The sequence below is a fragment of the Miscanthus floridulus genome, chromosome 6 (assembly GCF_019320115.1).
Source record: "Miscanthus floridulus cultivar M001 chromosome 6, ASM1932011v1, whole genome shotgun sequence".
NCBI lineage: Eukaryota > Viridiplantae > Streptophyta > Magnoliopsida > Poales > Poaceae > Miscanthus > Miscanthus floridulus.
This window is the reverse complement of record NC_089585.1, coordinates 113,360,754-113,375,644: the sequence shown is the minus strand read 5'-3', so window position 1 is coordinate 113,375,644 and position 14,891 is coordinate 113,360,754.

Here is a 14,891-nt window from a genome sequence, read left to right as displayed (position 1 = left end):
GTTTATTCTTCAAGGATAGTCTGGCTCCGTTGTAGACGGATCGGACACTAGCAAAAGCGAATTGTATCATGGCCGAGTGGGACAAAAAGTCGAGGGAGCTTAGGAAAAAGAAGCTATTACAGAAGTAGCGAGTGCGTGATCGAGGAGAAGAGATAGGTAGTGACAACGACGACGATGACGACAATGAGGTAGCCATCGGCGTGGATTGGGATGTCCTAGTGGACGAGGATATGCTGATAGGTGCCCACAAACCCATGTGGGGACCCTTCCCGTTCCATGCAGAGGGAAGCGAGTTTGTGAGATCTGTGGAGTTGGGCTGAACCATCGGCCCATCCACAGGGTTAGTGAGAGCCAGAGAATCTACCGTCCCAACTAGGGTGCTGCCGGAGGATCGATGGATGGGAGGCGGATCGGCCGCCGCCCCTGAAGCATCGACGAAGAGGGGCGGCTCTGTTGCGGCGCCCTCGGAGATAAGGCAGGCCAGCCACCTACCCAGGAGCAGAGAGCAGGCTCGAAGCGGTCCTGCCCAGATGAGTCAGAGCAGGGGTCTAGGGGTTCATCCCCGAAATGTTCCCGCTGCCCCAAGGCGTCGAAGTAGGCCACTGATTCCCTTGTTTTCCCCCCTTTTATTCTTCTCTTCCGACCTTATGCCTTTTTCCTTCTTGCAGATTCTTGCGACGAGGTCGCTCTCTGGGGCTGGCGCCCAAGAAGAGCCTTGCCCTTCAGGTAGGGTGGACGGCGCTGCCCAACATCGCCTCTGTTTTGGGCAGGAGTGGCGCTGATGCTGTAGCCTCGTTGGCCGATTCGACGGCACCCGCTATGGTGCCCATGCCCTCGGTGGTCGCCGAGCAAGCGGCGTCCCCTGTGGCGGGCGCAACACTGCCAGCCGAGGGTCTGGCATCACCGGTGGTGGTGGTGGCTATGACCGCTCCAAGCCAGGAGCAGCCGGACGCCGCCCCGGTGGTGTCTAAAGGGGTGGTGCAATCTGTGTCTCCGGCGGCCCAAGTGACGGTGCCCGATGTGGGCCGGTCGGAGAAGGATGTGGCCAGATCGCTCCCGACCCTAACGAGCCAGGTGCAGTCAGACCCTAACGTGCCTCAGTCTTCATGTATTCTTGTGTTTTCATATTTTTGATACCGGTCCTCTTTTCAGTGTATCGTTGCTCGTAGCCAAAACAAATCTTGGTTCCTCCATGATCAAAAAGCGGAAAGGGATCACCTTACCGAGGAGTCCCGTCTACGAGGAGATGTGGGCGCACAGCTCGCTGCCACCTAGCAGCGGGAGGCTGAGGCACGTCGGGACATGGAGGAAATCCATGGGATGTTTGAGGACCTGTCAGCGAGGGTAAAGCTAGACGAGGAGGTGGCCGCTAGGATCCAAAAGGAGCGATATGAGCTACTTTAGAAGGATGCCGAGGCTGGTTAGCGGGCCATCGAGGTTCTGGCTGAGCTAGAGACAGAGAGGGATCTCCGGCGGAAGGCCGAAGAAAGGTCCATGGCCCTGCAATAGAGGGCGAACTAGGATGCCAAGGTGATCTCCGAGCTGTGTCGGGAGCTAGACGAGCTACGCTGGACCGAGGAAAGACTTTGCTCGGAGCGTAGCATGACCCACGAGGAGTGCGACCGGGCCATTCGAGAGCACGGCGAGGCACGTTGGGAGGTCATGGCCCTCTGGGCGGATCTTGGAGATGCGGTGGTTCGAAGGCTGGAGGCTGAGGAAGTTTCTATCGGGCTAGCCACAGAACTCGCCGAGGTGTGGGGGATCCTTTGAGCTAAAAGTGATGAGCACGATCTTCTGTGTGCTGCCATCGTGGTGGTCTGCGATGACCTATAGGTGGCGCAAGGAGAGGGGATCGACTCCCTCCTAATTCATACCGCTAGTATCATGGTGTGGGTGGGCCAGCTTGAGGAGGACACCTTCCATGCCAGGATCACCCAAGCCTTCGCTATTGCCCATTCTCATTATGATCAGGAGATCAACTTGGAGGTAATGTGCCAAGGCATCGTGCCTGTCTATGAAGACCCCGAGCTAGATGAGATTGAGAGAGCGGTGACTCCCCTTACATGGAACCTGGCGAACTAGTTGAAAGAAATGGTTCTCCCTCCATGGAAGTAGTTAGTTGAATAAGTTTGATAAACATTTATCCGTAATATGTGAACTAGTGTCGGTACTTCTAAAAATGGATTTGTGACTTTGTTTTGCAATTTTGTTTTGTTTGTTTGATCTTACCTTCTTTCTTTTTTGCAAATGGAGAAAGATTTACGCGATCTGACCCCTTCATTTGTTAAGATTGTAGGACTCAAGGTGTTTAGGGGAAACTTTGATTGTGCTAGCGAGCAAAATTACCGTAGCCGTCTGGGCATGGGCTTTTTGCAGTCTTACCTATTTGTTCCCCCAAACCTTGTTGCCAGTCTCGATGCAAGGAAAAGGTCTGATGAAATGAGTTTGTTTCAAAAAAAAGAAAGGAGGTACTCGTACCTTTATCAGCCCTCGAGTGAGATCTGACCCCTTGTGGTCGTTGGGGTCGGATGTTACTAGAGACCGGACCTCGAACTTATGTTTGTATTCGAACGTATCCTTTACTTAGGACTTTGGTGATCACTGCATGACCGTGCATATCCCTCTTGGATCAAGCGGCTCAAGCCGCCGAGCCCCTTAGGGTCTGATAGGGACTGGCCGTGTTTCGCGCATTACCCTATCCTTGGTTTCTGCAACCAGAGGGGCTGAGTTGACGATACTTGCCTCGATGGCTCGAGTGTCGCACTCAAAGAGCTCGCTAATGGGTTAGTTCGTGTGAAATCTGGGTCCATCATTCCCTGACGGGGTCGGTAGAGCCCTCATGTGGCATTTCACTACTTCTTAACCCGCCTCCCAGCAGATGCCCAAGCCGTTTGATAGGCTCAGGTGGCCGGTTGGCCTCTCCTCGATGGAGATTCTGTGGGTTTGGCTTGGGGTTAGAATCAAATGAGAAAGGTCAAAATGTCCCTGTCCGCTTCTGAGCAGGGTTGGGCAAGGCCGTTGGGGCTCATTTCTGTTTTTTCTCCCCTGGCTCTGTTTGACGCAAGGCGGCCTCGAGCCCTTTGCGGGCCGGCCTTCAAACCTTGGTTGGTCACTGCTCATATTGAATGAGGCAGCTACCGCTTCGTGATGCGACATGAAGCGTTGGGATGCAGGGATTTGTATATGCAACATTTGGATGTATGGATTTAGCGTACAATTTAATTGAAACGAAAGCGGGGGGGGGGGGGGGGGGTCGATAACGTTACCCTGGTGGTGTGAGCGACGGGAAGCTTTGACCAATTTTGTCCATGCAGGGTTCGGGTCCGACGTCTGTGATGAGGTCGGCGTAACCTGTATAAACACTGCCATTTTTGTTTCTGTTTCTCGGTGGCGATTTGAGTCGTTCGATTGATTTTTAGGTGACCTGACAGTTTCTCCTCAAAGGAGATTCTACAGGAGGGGTCCCTCAAACCCCTCTTAGGAAGTCGGGAGCCAAAGCTTATGGTGTGGGGAACTGTGAATTCAATTATGCTGGTGAACAAAAACACTGTAGCCATTGGGGCGTAGGGTCTGACAGTTCGTCCAGTTGTATTCAAAGTTTTATACCCACACGCCGTGCTTCTGAGGGTTTCCACACAAAGATGTCTTTGTTGTCGTAGAGGAAGTCGATGAGCGTGCTTTCCTATTTGGAGGAGAGTGTGGTACCAATGCGTACCATTTTACCCTTGGAGCTGCTGGGATCTATGAGGACCTCCCTGGAGCCCTCGGCCGATTCGAACGACCCGGTCGACCTCTTTGCGTTGGGCGCTCCTTCGGCGACCTCCTCCCTGAGGGTGGTGAGCTCCCCGGAGGCGATAATCGCTGTGGACGACAAGCGGATACCTTCCCGAGTGCGGGATGGCGTCCGGATGGTCGGTCTGATCGAAGGTTATGGTGGACTCCGGCCATCGGAGAAAAAGGGGTGTGGCCGGCTGGGCCATGTAGACTTGGCGGCATGCGACCTTCTGATGATGTTTGGAGTCGTAGGCCGTTGATCCTTCGAAGATCATGAGGTAGCCATCTAGCATTGGAAAGCCATCATCCTTCTCCTCAGCGTCGTTCCTAGCGGGGGCGGGTTCCTTCCCCTGTTCCCCTTTGTTGGAGCCTCCAGACAGGAACTTCTGGATGAGGCTACAGTCCTTGAGCAGATGCTTTATGGGGAAGGTGTGGTTCGGGCACGACCCCTCGAGCATTTTCTCGAAGTGGTTTGGAGCGCCCTTCGTAGGCTTCTGACCACCCTTGCGGTCAGCAGCAGCCACGAGTGGGTCCTCACGCTGTTGCTTCTTGTTTTTCCTTTCGGCGGAACGATTGGAGGTGCCTTCGCCGGCACCCTCGTCTCGCCTTGCCTTGCCCTCGAGGCGATCGAAGATCGCTCCGACCGCCTCTTCTCCTGAGGCGTGGCTGGTGGTGATGTCTAGGAGCTCCTTGGTGGTCCACGGGCCCTTGTGTCCTAGCTGATGAACCAAGGACTCGCAGGTCGTTCTAGACAGGAAGGCTCCTATCATGTCAGCGTCGGCGACGTTGGGAAGCTCGTTGCACTGCTGGGTGAAGCGTCGGATGTACCCATGAAGGGTCTCACCAGCCTTCTGGTGATAGTTTTTGAGGTCCCATGGGTTCCCAGGGCGTTTGTATGTGCCCTAGAAGTTTCCCACGAAGATCTCCTTTAGATCCGCCCAACTCTGGATTGCGTTGGGCAGCAGGTGTTCCAACCATGCCCGAGCCGAATTGGCCAAGAACAGTGGAAGGTTGCGGATAATGAAGTCGACATTATCTGTACCACCGGCTTGACAGGTAAGCCGATAGTCTTCAAGCCAAAGCCCAAGGTTTGTCTCCTCGGAGTACTTAGGGATATTAGTAGGTGGGAATGCAGCGTTGAGGATGTGCCGACTGAAGGCCTGAGGCCCTAGGAGGTCAGGGCTCAGGCTCTGGTCCTCACCGCTGTCATAGCATCCGCTATGTCGAGGATGATAGCCGTGGTGGGCTCCTTCCCTTGGGTCGTTGTAGGCGTGTCTACGGGAGTCGAGGGTGCTACGTGTGTTGTGGTTGTGGCCGAGACATTGATGCACTAGGATTGCAGCGCACTGCCCGTCACCTTGTGGCACCTAGTGGATGGATGCGTCCCTGGCGAGACATACCGATGGCGCATGCTGGCTGGTGTCGGGCTCGCATCACCGAGACAACGAGCTCTCTGCCTGCTGTGCTGCCGCACGCTCAAGTAGTGTGCGGATTTCACGGTGGGCCCGGCGATCCTCGGGCGTTGCAGCCTCTGGAAGGCCACGGAGCAAGGCCGTTGCGGCGGTGATGTTCTAGGTTGCCCGAGCAAAGTGGGGAAGGGTTTCATCATCGGCGATGATCCTTCGGTTTACGTCATGGGCCACGGCGCGTGTGTGCCCTCCATCTCCGTGGCACCTGATCTCCTCGTCGATCTTCTCATACTCTCGAACAAGTTGTTGTCCAGCCTCGTCTATCTCCCACTTTTAGGCTCTTAGTTGCTCTACCCCCATGTGAGGTGGGACGGCTATCCCTCTCTCGGTTACACCACTATGGTTGCCTCCCGGGGTAGTCTCCTCCGTGGAGATGCTTTCGATGAGTCCCTCAGAGGTTTCTGCCATAAAACATTCCTAGGAGGGATGATGGCTTCCCCTACCAGAGTCAGAGTCAGAGTCTAACCTCGGCCCCTCCGCGAGGAGGCCGTGGAGGGATTCCGTAGCGCTTTTGATCATCCCTACGAACTCATTGTTCGAGGGGGACAGGATCATGTGTTGTGCCACAAGGTGGCTAACGGTCGCCGCGGCGTTGCGGAGATCGAACGAAAACGTGGTCAGGGTGCTCCGTGTGGAGTGTTTCAGAGAGAGCGTGAGGTGGCGTGGGTCCTCCCTGGATAGCTGTGGTCCAAGGGAGAAGTCGGGCTGGCACTCAAGCCTCCTGTTGTTGACGTTGACGGAGGGAAAAGACTAGATGGCCATGTGGGCCAGTGCCAACTCTCCTCCTAGTGTGACAATGAAGTCCAGGTCACCGAAATGCATATGTGCGCCTAGAACCCAGCTGATTGCATGGTTAGCCATCCGTGGCCTAATTTGGAACGCACAAAGTCCCCTACTTGGCGCACCAACTGTCGGTGTTTCAAACAAACATCGGCTAGTAAATTTATGATTGTTGCGCGTTAGGCTCGGATGGTGCACTAAAGGACACGAGGTTTATACTAGTTCGAGCTAAACGTCCCTACATCTAGTCTGCTACTGCTCATGTTATTTGTACCTAAAATGGTTCATAGTAGGGGGTACAAACGGTTGAGAGATGGACGAGTCCCAAGTCTCTGATGGAGTGATTGAAAAGGTCGCCGAGAGCTTGGTCGCTGCTAAGTCGTGTGTGAAGTGTTGTGTGTGTTGAACTTATTCATTCGTCATTGGTCCCCTTGGTGGGGGGCCCTGCCCTCCCTTTTATAGACCAAGGGGGGAGCAGGGGTTACAGATCAGAGAAAGAGGAAAATATCAAAGGTATTGAAGGTCCTTCGAGGGAGCCGGGTCTTCCTTTTTCCCTGTGCCTGCCCTGCTTAACACGGCAGATCGTGTTAGAGGTGGCATGTTCACTGATCTTCATAGGCCATATCCTAGCCTCTTTTAGCAAGTGGGTACGTCCCATCCTGTGTCGGTGGACGGTGTGGCGTGCCAGAGAGCTGAGCTATGACCCCTCGGGGAGTAACATGGGAAGTGACAATATGCTCGTCACTATAGATGAGGCGATTTCTATCTTGGACCATAGTGGCTGTCGTATGCCTGTGTTAGTATCCATGCCCGAGGACTGAAGGCGGCGCCTACTACACTGTGGGACAAAAGTTAGAGCCTACAATACTATTCATGCACTATTACGTCGGAAAGGGCCTAAAGCGCCCGTCCCATCATAAACTGATGGTACTTTCTAGCAGGCGTGTAGGGCATGGTCTCTGGTACTACTGTCGACAGAATATCATCGGCAGTCCTCCGAGGGGTATCCCATGAAGGTAGATTGATCGGCAGAGGAGCATGTAATCAAGAACAAGAAGGCAATAGAGACACACGAGTTATATAGGTTCAGGCCGTCAGTACGACATAATACCTTACTCATGTGGTCTGTTGGTTTGTATTAGCTATCATATGATTTCTCGTGATTTTGTAGAGGGTCCCTGCCTGCCTTATATAGTCCGGGGGGCAGGGTTACAAGTCGGTTAGATCTGAGAGATAACCAGAAAGTAATAGCAGATTACAAGAATCATGGGATCGTACGTATCCTAACAGATCTCGTAACATCTTCAGCATATCCTCCCCATGTCTTGCGGGAGGCACTGAGTAGAATCGTGCCCCGTAAGGCTTCTTCTCGTGGGCTGGGCTGCCCCTGGAGGCATAGCCCATGTGGTCTGCCATGGGTATCTGGGGTCGTACCCCCCATAGCTAGTCCCCAAGCGCCTTGTACCCGTTATGCAATGCCGTCTTGAGCTTTTCCAAGCAGGTGCAAACCAAAACCGAGCTGTCTAGATCATGGTCCGACCACCATAATGAATCGCCGAGCAGTTGTGAGCAGCTGCCGAGCAGCGTGCAACATCGCCGAGCAATGTGTTTCGAGCACGACTTGACATAAGGGTGTAAGGAGCTCAAGTCCAGCATTGAAAATTTCTGCGTAGTAAAACTAAGTGTGCCCACTTAGAGTCCGACCAGGAGGGAAAGATAACCTTCTTTAGCTTTGAGAGGCACAGAGTCTTTCAGAAAAAACAAACACATTCACCGCAAGGTGAAGTGTGCCCACTTAGTCCCCGAGCCTGACAGTAGGTGATGTAGTCATGTGGTGTCAGGGATAGAAACAAAGAAATAACAAAAACCAACCGAGTAGACAGCTAGTCCTCGTGTTTCAGGTGAAATTATCGGATAAATTAAACCATGGAGAAAAATCAGAGTAATGGCTGGATAGTAACGGTTACTGAGCCTCATTAAATTGCGGAGAAATCGGCGATTATTTGGCGGCGATAAATGAGTGACATGGGCTGCTGTTGCGTGAAGGCCCAAGTTGCGGCCCATTAAACCACGTTGGAGAAGTCAAAGTAGCGCTGATCGCGGGAACGGTTTCCCAAAAACCCTCAGATGAAAAGAAAGGTGGGGAAAGTGCTTTATAACCGTGCCGCCGCATACCTCGCCGCCTACCTCTGCCACTCTACCCTGCTTCCTTCCTTCGCAATCCCTACGCTCCACATTCCGTACCAACGCAAGCACTCGCCTCCAATCTAGGACCAAATCAGAGAGAATGGCGCCAAAAAAGGGAGCCACAAAGCCGAGGAAGGCGGCCACCAGAGCCAGCCACGACGAAGAGTGGGTGCCGTTGAAGACGAGGGCGGCGGATCTCAACAGAATGGTGGCGGCGAGCATTCTCCCAAACCACCTCACTGCCGGATGGCGGCCGGCTAGTGGTGAGCCCTTTCCAACACCTCACACTGATGAGGCTGTAGTATTTGAAGATTATTTCTGGCGAGGATTAGGGTTTCCTGTCCACCCCTTTCTGAGGGATCTTATGGAGTTTTGGGCAATTAGCCTCTACAATCTGCATCCCAACACCATACTGCACGTGTCGATCTTTATCCATTTCTGCAAGGCGTTTCTTGGTGTTCTTCCACACTTCAACCTCTTTAGGCACCTGTTCTGTCTGACGAAGAAAGGGGGCAGCGGTTCTAAGGTGGACGGCGGCATGTACCTATAGCCCAGGGATGGGATGGCCAGTGAATACATCAACGTACCACTAAACACCTCCCTGAAAGGTTGGAACGCCAGATGGTTCTACATCAAACAAAGTCACCCAATAATTCGATGCGACGTCCACCACATCCCGGTGAACCATAGTAGCTGGTCGGAGAGACCCAACAGTGTTGACATGGAGCAAGTAATGGAGCTTCTTGACTTGATTAAGGGCGTGGAGCTTAGGGGTGAACTAGTTGTAGCTAGCTTCATAGTGCGCCGCATCCAGCCCTATAAAGAGAGGGCCCACCCGACGTTCGATGACAAAGGTGACAACGATGGTACCCGGGAAAGCACAGACTGACTATCGAAGAAAGAAGTAATAGACCGAGACATGGACCTATTGACTACCAACGTCTCATTCAGCTGGCCACAAGGAACGAAGGCCTTCAACTGCACCAATCCGCCTCCTCAGGTAACCATTTCATTTCACATTGATCAGGCGTCGATTGCTGAACAAAGGACTGACTTACTTATGTAAAGATCCATTCGCAGGATAGGGCAATATACTTTTCAAATGTGCCGAGAGCCAATTGGCCAAAAGGAGTAGACATCTAGCGGCCGCTATAGCCCGAAGAGGAGGAGCCGAGCACCTCGTTGGCTAGTCCATCCCCGATATCGGAGAAGATCCATGGGAAAAGACCAGTGGTAGATGAGCCAGCCCAAAAAAGGAGAAAAACCGCAAGCTCCACTACACACAAATCGGGCAGCATCTCGCTTGGTGATGACCGAACAGCTCGACCATGAAGGACCATAGTGCTGGAGTGGTCTAACGATGATGAAAACTAGACAGCGCATCCACCGAGCATGAAGGAGCCATTGAAGGGTGCTAAAGTCCCCGAGCAGCAAGCAAGGGAAAGTCATGCGTAGGCAATGACGGAAGTCCCGGTGGTGCAGACGACCGGAGTCCCCGAGCAGCAAGGGGGGAATAACCACAGAGCAGCACACAGAGGGGGCTCCAGGGCACCAAGCAGAGCAGCAGTCTGCTATAGAAGAGCAGGAACCCTCCCATCAAGTAGACCAAGCAGCAGCACCTGGGGGATCAAGCAGGCATCGCCTGTTCAAGAAATTGAATCAGAAGACCAAACCATAAGTATCTTTGCCTTGGAGTAATAATATTGGTCCTTGATTTCTTCCAGGTACTGACACGCCGATATTATGCAGGGCAACACTGAGGCCCGGACCTGTAGTAGGAATAATGTCGACTACTCCCGTTCAGGAGTCCTCGAGTGCTCGACAAATAGAGGAAGGGCCAGCCGCCACTGCCAGCGGTCCTGGCGGCGGTGAATCATTGGCGCACACAATAGGCGTGTCGGTGACAGCCACCGAGGCTATGACTGAAAACATCGGTACTTTGGAAGCAGAAGCTGCAGCTAACGTTGATGCGCCAGAGGCTGAGGAACCAACTCCGACGATGGCCGAGGAGCAACTTGCACCGCCCGCAGCGACGTTAGGAGTGGTCGGAGCAGCTGTCCGACCATAGAGTCCCCCAGTGGTGCCTCAAGCGATGGTGGAGGAGGACGAGGTTGTGGAGATCGAGCGTGCCGTACCTAAACCCTAGTCTATCCAGATTCTCCAAAAACATGGGGAAGAGGTAGTAATTGTCAAGGAAGAAAACACCACCAGGGAGATAAAGAGGTTGAAATCCGTCGTTGCTGGAGTTATGACTCAAATCGAGGTGAGTACCGCGCCTAAAATACTGATACATGTTGTTGGAGACCAAAGTTTATCAATAGCATTGTTCATCCGCAGAGGATAGCTCGAACAGCCGAGCAACGGCACCAACTGATGAAGAGGATGGAGCCCCTAGCCGAGGAGAACAAGAAACTCCGGGAGGCATTAAATCTTTCGGAAAAGAGTATTAAGAGGGCCCAGTGCGAATGGGACCTTGCGGAGTCTAACTCGCGGGACCTAGAACATCAGAATGGGGTTCTGTCCGAGCAACTGATGGTTGCATCCGAGCAGCTAAAGAAGAAATCCGAGCAACTAGCGATTGTATCCGAGGAACTAAAAAATATGTCCAAGCATTTGGGCAAGAAAACCAGAGAGCTCAAAAGTAAATATGAGCCGCTCGATCAGAAGAGCAAGCAGTTCGAGAATGTATCCAAGCAGAAATCTGGTACACTTTATCAACGAATGTACTTTGCAATAGTTGGATATCCATTTTTTCGATAACTGTTTGGTTTGCAGAGCAAGATGCAGAACTCAGCTAGCTACGCCAGACCATCGAGCAAATCTGACAAGACAAAGCGAAAGAGTCAGAGCGAGCAAATAAACTGGCCGAAGAACTAAAAGCTATATACCCCCTGATTAGAAATAATGTTGTAGTACTTTTCTGGCATGACGAACCATTGTAATGCTTGTAGATTACCGCCATAAAGCCTAGGCACAGTTCGATGTGCTGGTGTAGGAAGCCAAGGTCCAAAAAGACAACTTCAACACTATAGCCGCCGCAATAAAACCAGTACTCGGCTGCATCGATATTGAACTGACGCCTCATCCTGACGGTAGGCAGCAAGGGTCAGACATCATCATCCAGAGATGCAAGGCAGTGTCGGATACCGTGAGAAGGGGTACCCTAAGCAAGAACCAAAAAATGACTACTTAGACTTCGTAAAGATCGAAACCAGCCAAACACCGCTGGCCTCGGCCGATTCTCCGACTTGCCTGAGGCCCCCTTACCGCTGACCTCGGGCGATCCCCCACCGAAGGCCTCGGCCGACCCCCTCTCGTCGCAGGCCTCGGCCGGGCCGCCGACCCTCCGTCTCGTGCGAGGCGGGCTCGGCAGCACTCCGCTGCCTCTTCCTTCACCCGTCCCTCTATCAAAACGTCATGTCGCATTAACTCAGCCAACTGCTGCCCCTGACATCGGCCGCATGCTCGGCACAGTACGACGGGATGGCCAACGAGACAGGAGGCAGGACTGGGCAGGGGTTACCCGCCACTGTGCCAACCACTATGCACATGGTTGACGCCCATGCCTCACTGTGCTGCCAACCCCTGCTCCGAGAACAACGCAGCGTGGGGAGCCACGTCTGGGATACTGTGGCCTCGGAATCAGTACCCAGGACCAATAATTCCCTCCAAGGCCTCGGCAGTTTGCTTCAGGGGCTCGGCAGCCTGAGGATCCATGTCCGCCGAGTACCCCACGATGGCTCAGCCTCGGCATCCGCAGAGCCACGGCTCCCTACGACGTCATCGCACGATGGCCAGCACGTCGCCCGCCATGTCCTGCCTCAAGCTGTACTGGAGCCCCACGACGCAAGACCAAGTATGGCCGGCGCGTCACTTCTGCACGACAAGGACGGGGCCACTCCATCGACCATACCACAACAGTCGCTGGCTACAGGGCTCAGACATGCCACCCATTTGTAGAGCGCTATGTAGCAACATATGTACGTTCCTAGTTCTCCCTTAGAGTATAAAAGGGAGGGACCGGGGCCATTTCTAGGAAGAGCAATGGGCAGAAAAACAAACACACCGATAGAACTACACACTTCTACGCTGCTTGAGAACAACGCCTCAAGCAGCCCGCACCACCCTGGCCGAGACCTGGGGCTAGCCCCCTCTCTCACCTAGCTTGTAACCCCCTACTACGAGCACTTCGGTGCAAGGAATACAAGATCGACCTCTCAGACTGGACGTAGGGCCTCGATTGCCTGAACCAGTATAAACCTTGTGTCGCTTTGCATCACCATCCGGAATCGGGAGCACGCAGAACAAATTCACTCATCGGTTGAGGGACCCCCGGTTCCAAAACACCGACAGTTGGCGCGCCAGGTAGGGGCCGCTGCATGTCGCTTTCGTCATCCCAGCAGGACCCGGATGGCAGACCCCATACGACCATTGCGTCTCGGCACCGTAGTTTGGTTCGGGAGCCTAGAGTTCATGTCTCTAGGGCATGAGTACGACATGGTGCTCCTCACTCCTCGAGCCCCGCCGTCTGACGATGAAGTCACGCCCCGGCAGCCCAGGCGTAGGCGGCGCCCGGGCGGCCGCTCTCACCGCGCTCACCAGGCACGATGCGAGGAAGGCCACCCCAACGCTACGCGAACCCGAGGCGGCACACCACTCCCCGCCGATATCCTACGACCAGCTGTTGGTGTGGGGTCCCTGGCTAGGGACCTGTCTGGCCTGAGCATGGACAAAGGAAAATCGCCGGTGGCTCACGGCGATGCCCAGTCGTCTAGCTCCGCTCCACCACTCCCTGAAGAGTCAACCCCGGCGGGGCAGAATATGGAGACGGCACCATCCCCATACCCCTTTGGGTTGAGAAATGCCGCCGCCTCTTATGCCTACGCTTACATTGCCGCTCACGAGCACCCTTCAGAACGCCGCCAGCGCTTCGCTCTCGACCCGAGCACCCGCTCCGACTCCTCGGATGAGGACGAGGCATGGCTCGGGGTGGATTTCTCCGAACTCCACAACCCTGGGGCTTTGCGCTAATTCTTGGCCGCAAGCGACTACTGCCTCGGCTATTCCGACTCCGATGACGAAGGGACTTACGATCCATCTCGTGAGTGCTTCCACGTTGGGCTCGGGATGCCAATAGCAAGCGAAGAGGACGAGAGGACAGGCAACCATTCCTCGCCCCGGGCAGGGGCGGGCGATGCCACACTTCCGCGTCTCGAAGCCCCGACAGCACGGAACGAGAATCCCGTCCGCGGGGAGCATCGACGCCCAGACCTGGAGCAGCTCCGTGAGCTTCAAGCCAAGGTCGAACAAGACCGACTCCTTCTGCAACAGCTATGGGACACTCTCGAGCAGGAGCAGCAAGGGCGCGGTGAGGGTGGAGGAGCCCGACGGAGGGCCCACGACGTCCATCACCGCATCAGCTGTCACAGAACCGACCAATTTATAAGAGCACAAGTACAAAAACAATCGCCGGAACGATCAAATTCTCGAACTTGAGCCCATATAAACCCGGTAGTCAACCGAAATCTCGAAGGATTTCAAACCAACTTGCATACAACCAAGATCACAGTAATTCAACATAACATATCGTACGTTACAACATTTCGCATACGTTCGCAAATAGGTTACATCATCACAGAGTCATTGTTATTACAAAACAAGTCTTGTAATCATGCGGAAGCAAATAGTTTAACTCACACACCGAGTTCAAATACACATACTGGTTTACTGATCACAGACCGCAAAAGCATTCAGATAAGAGAAAGGAGATCATGCCCATGATCTAGTCCTCATCACCCGCCGGGTGGAGACAATACTTGCAGAATCCCTGATATAGGAGGTCATCTGCAACAAGGGGGAATAAACCCTGAGTACGGGAATGTACTCAGCTAGACTTACCCGTCGAAAACCAAACAAATGACACCAAGGATTATGCATAGCTTAATGTAGTGGAGCTGGCTGACCCTTTCTTTTTGCAGAAAAGCATAAGTAATAATGATCAACTCTTAACCTGAACTAGCAGTGACTTTTTAGCCATTAACCTGTCATCTATATTAGCACCTGTACTAAGCAATCATTTTATTAGGGTGCAAACATTAATAACCATATCAGGTATTCATTGTGGCAACCTTATCATCATCCATTTAACCATATCGTTAAATTAATTGAATCTACGTTGCCGCTGCTCAGTCAAGTTCTCACTATCCGGGAGAGACGGCGATTCGAATCGATTCCTATCCAGCTGGAGGGGTATTCCTAAACACAAACCCTGCTTCCCCCGTCAGGGTCGCAAACAAGTCACCTTTGGTACGATTCAGGAGTCGCGAGTCCGAACAGATCGACATTCTCAGAGACCCACTCTGCCAAGGTCGTTCGGGACTTTAACCCGCCTTGGACTTATGCCAATGGCTCTCCGCACATCCTTACTACCTCCAGAATGTCGCCACTGCTCGCGTCCCCGGCCTGAGTCGAGCTACTAGGCTTCGCGGTCGGAACGACTTATCCGGCCAGCTAAGTGTTAGGCTGCGTTCAACATGACATGAGGACGTACAGCGTATCGGTCCTTAAACGACTCAGACGGAGTCACTATGTTCAAACCTACACAAGACCCCGCCCGGTCTTAATTCATTATTCACATGGTTCTTTTCCACGATAGCAAATATAGCCAACCGTGATCCACCT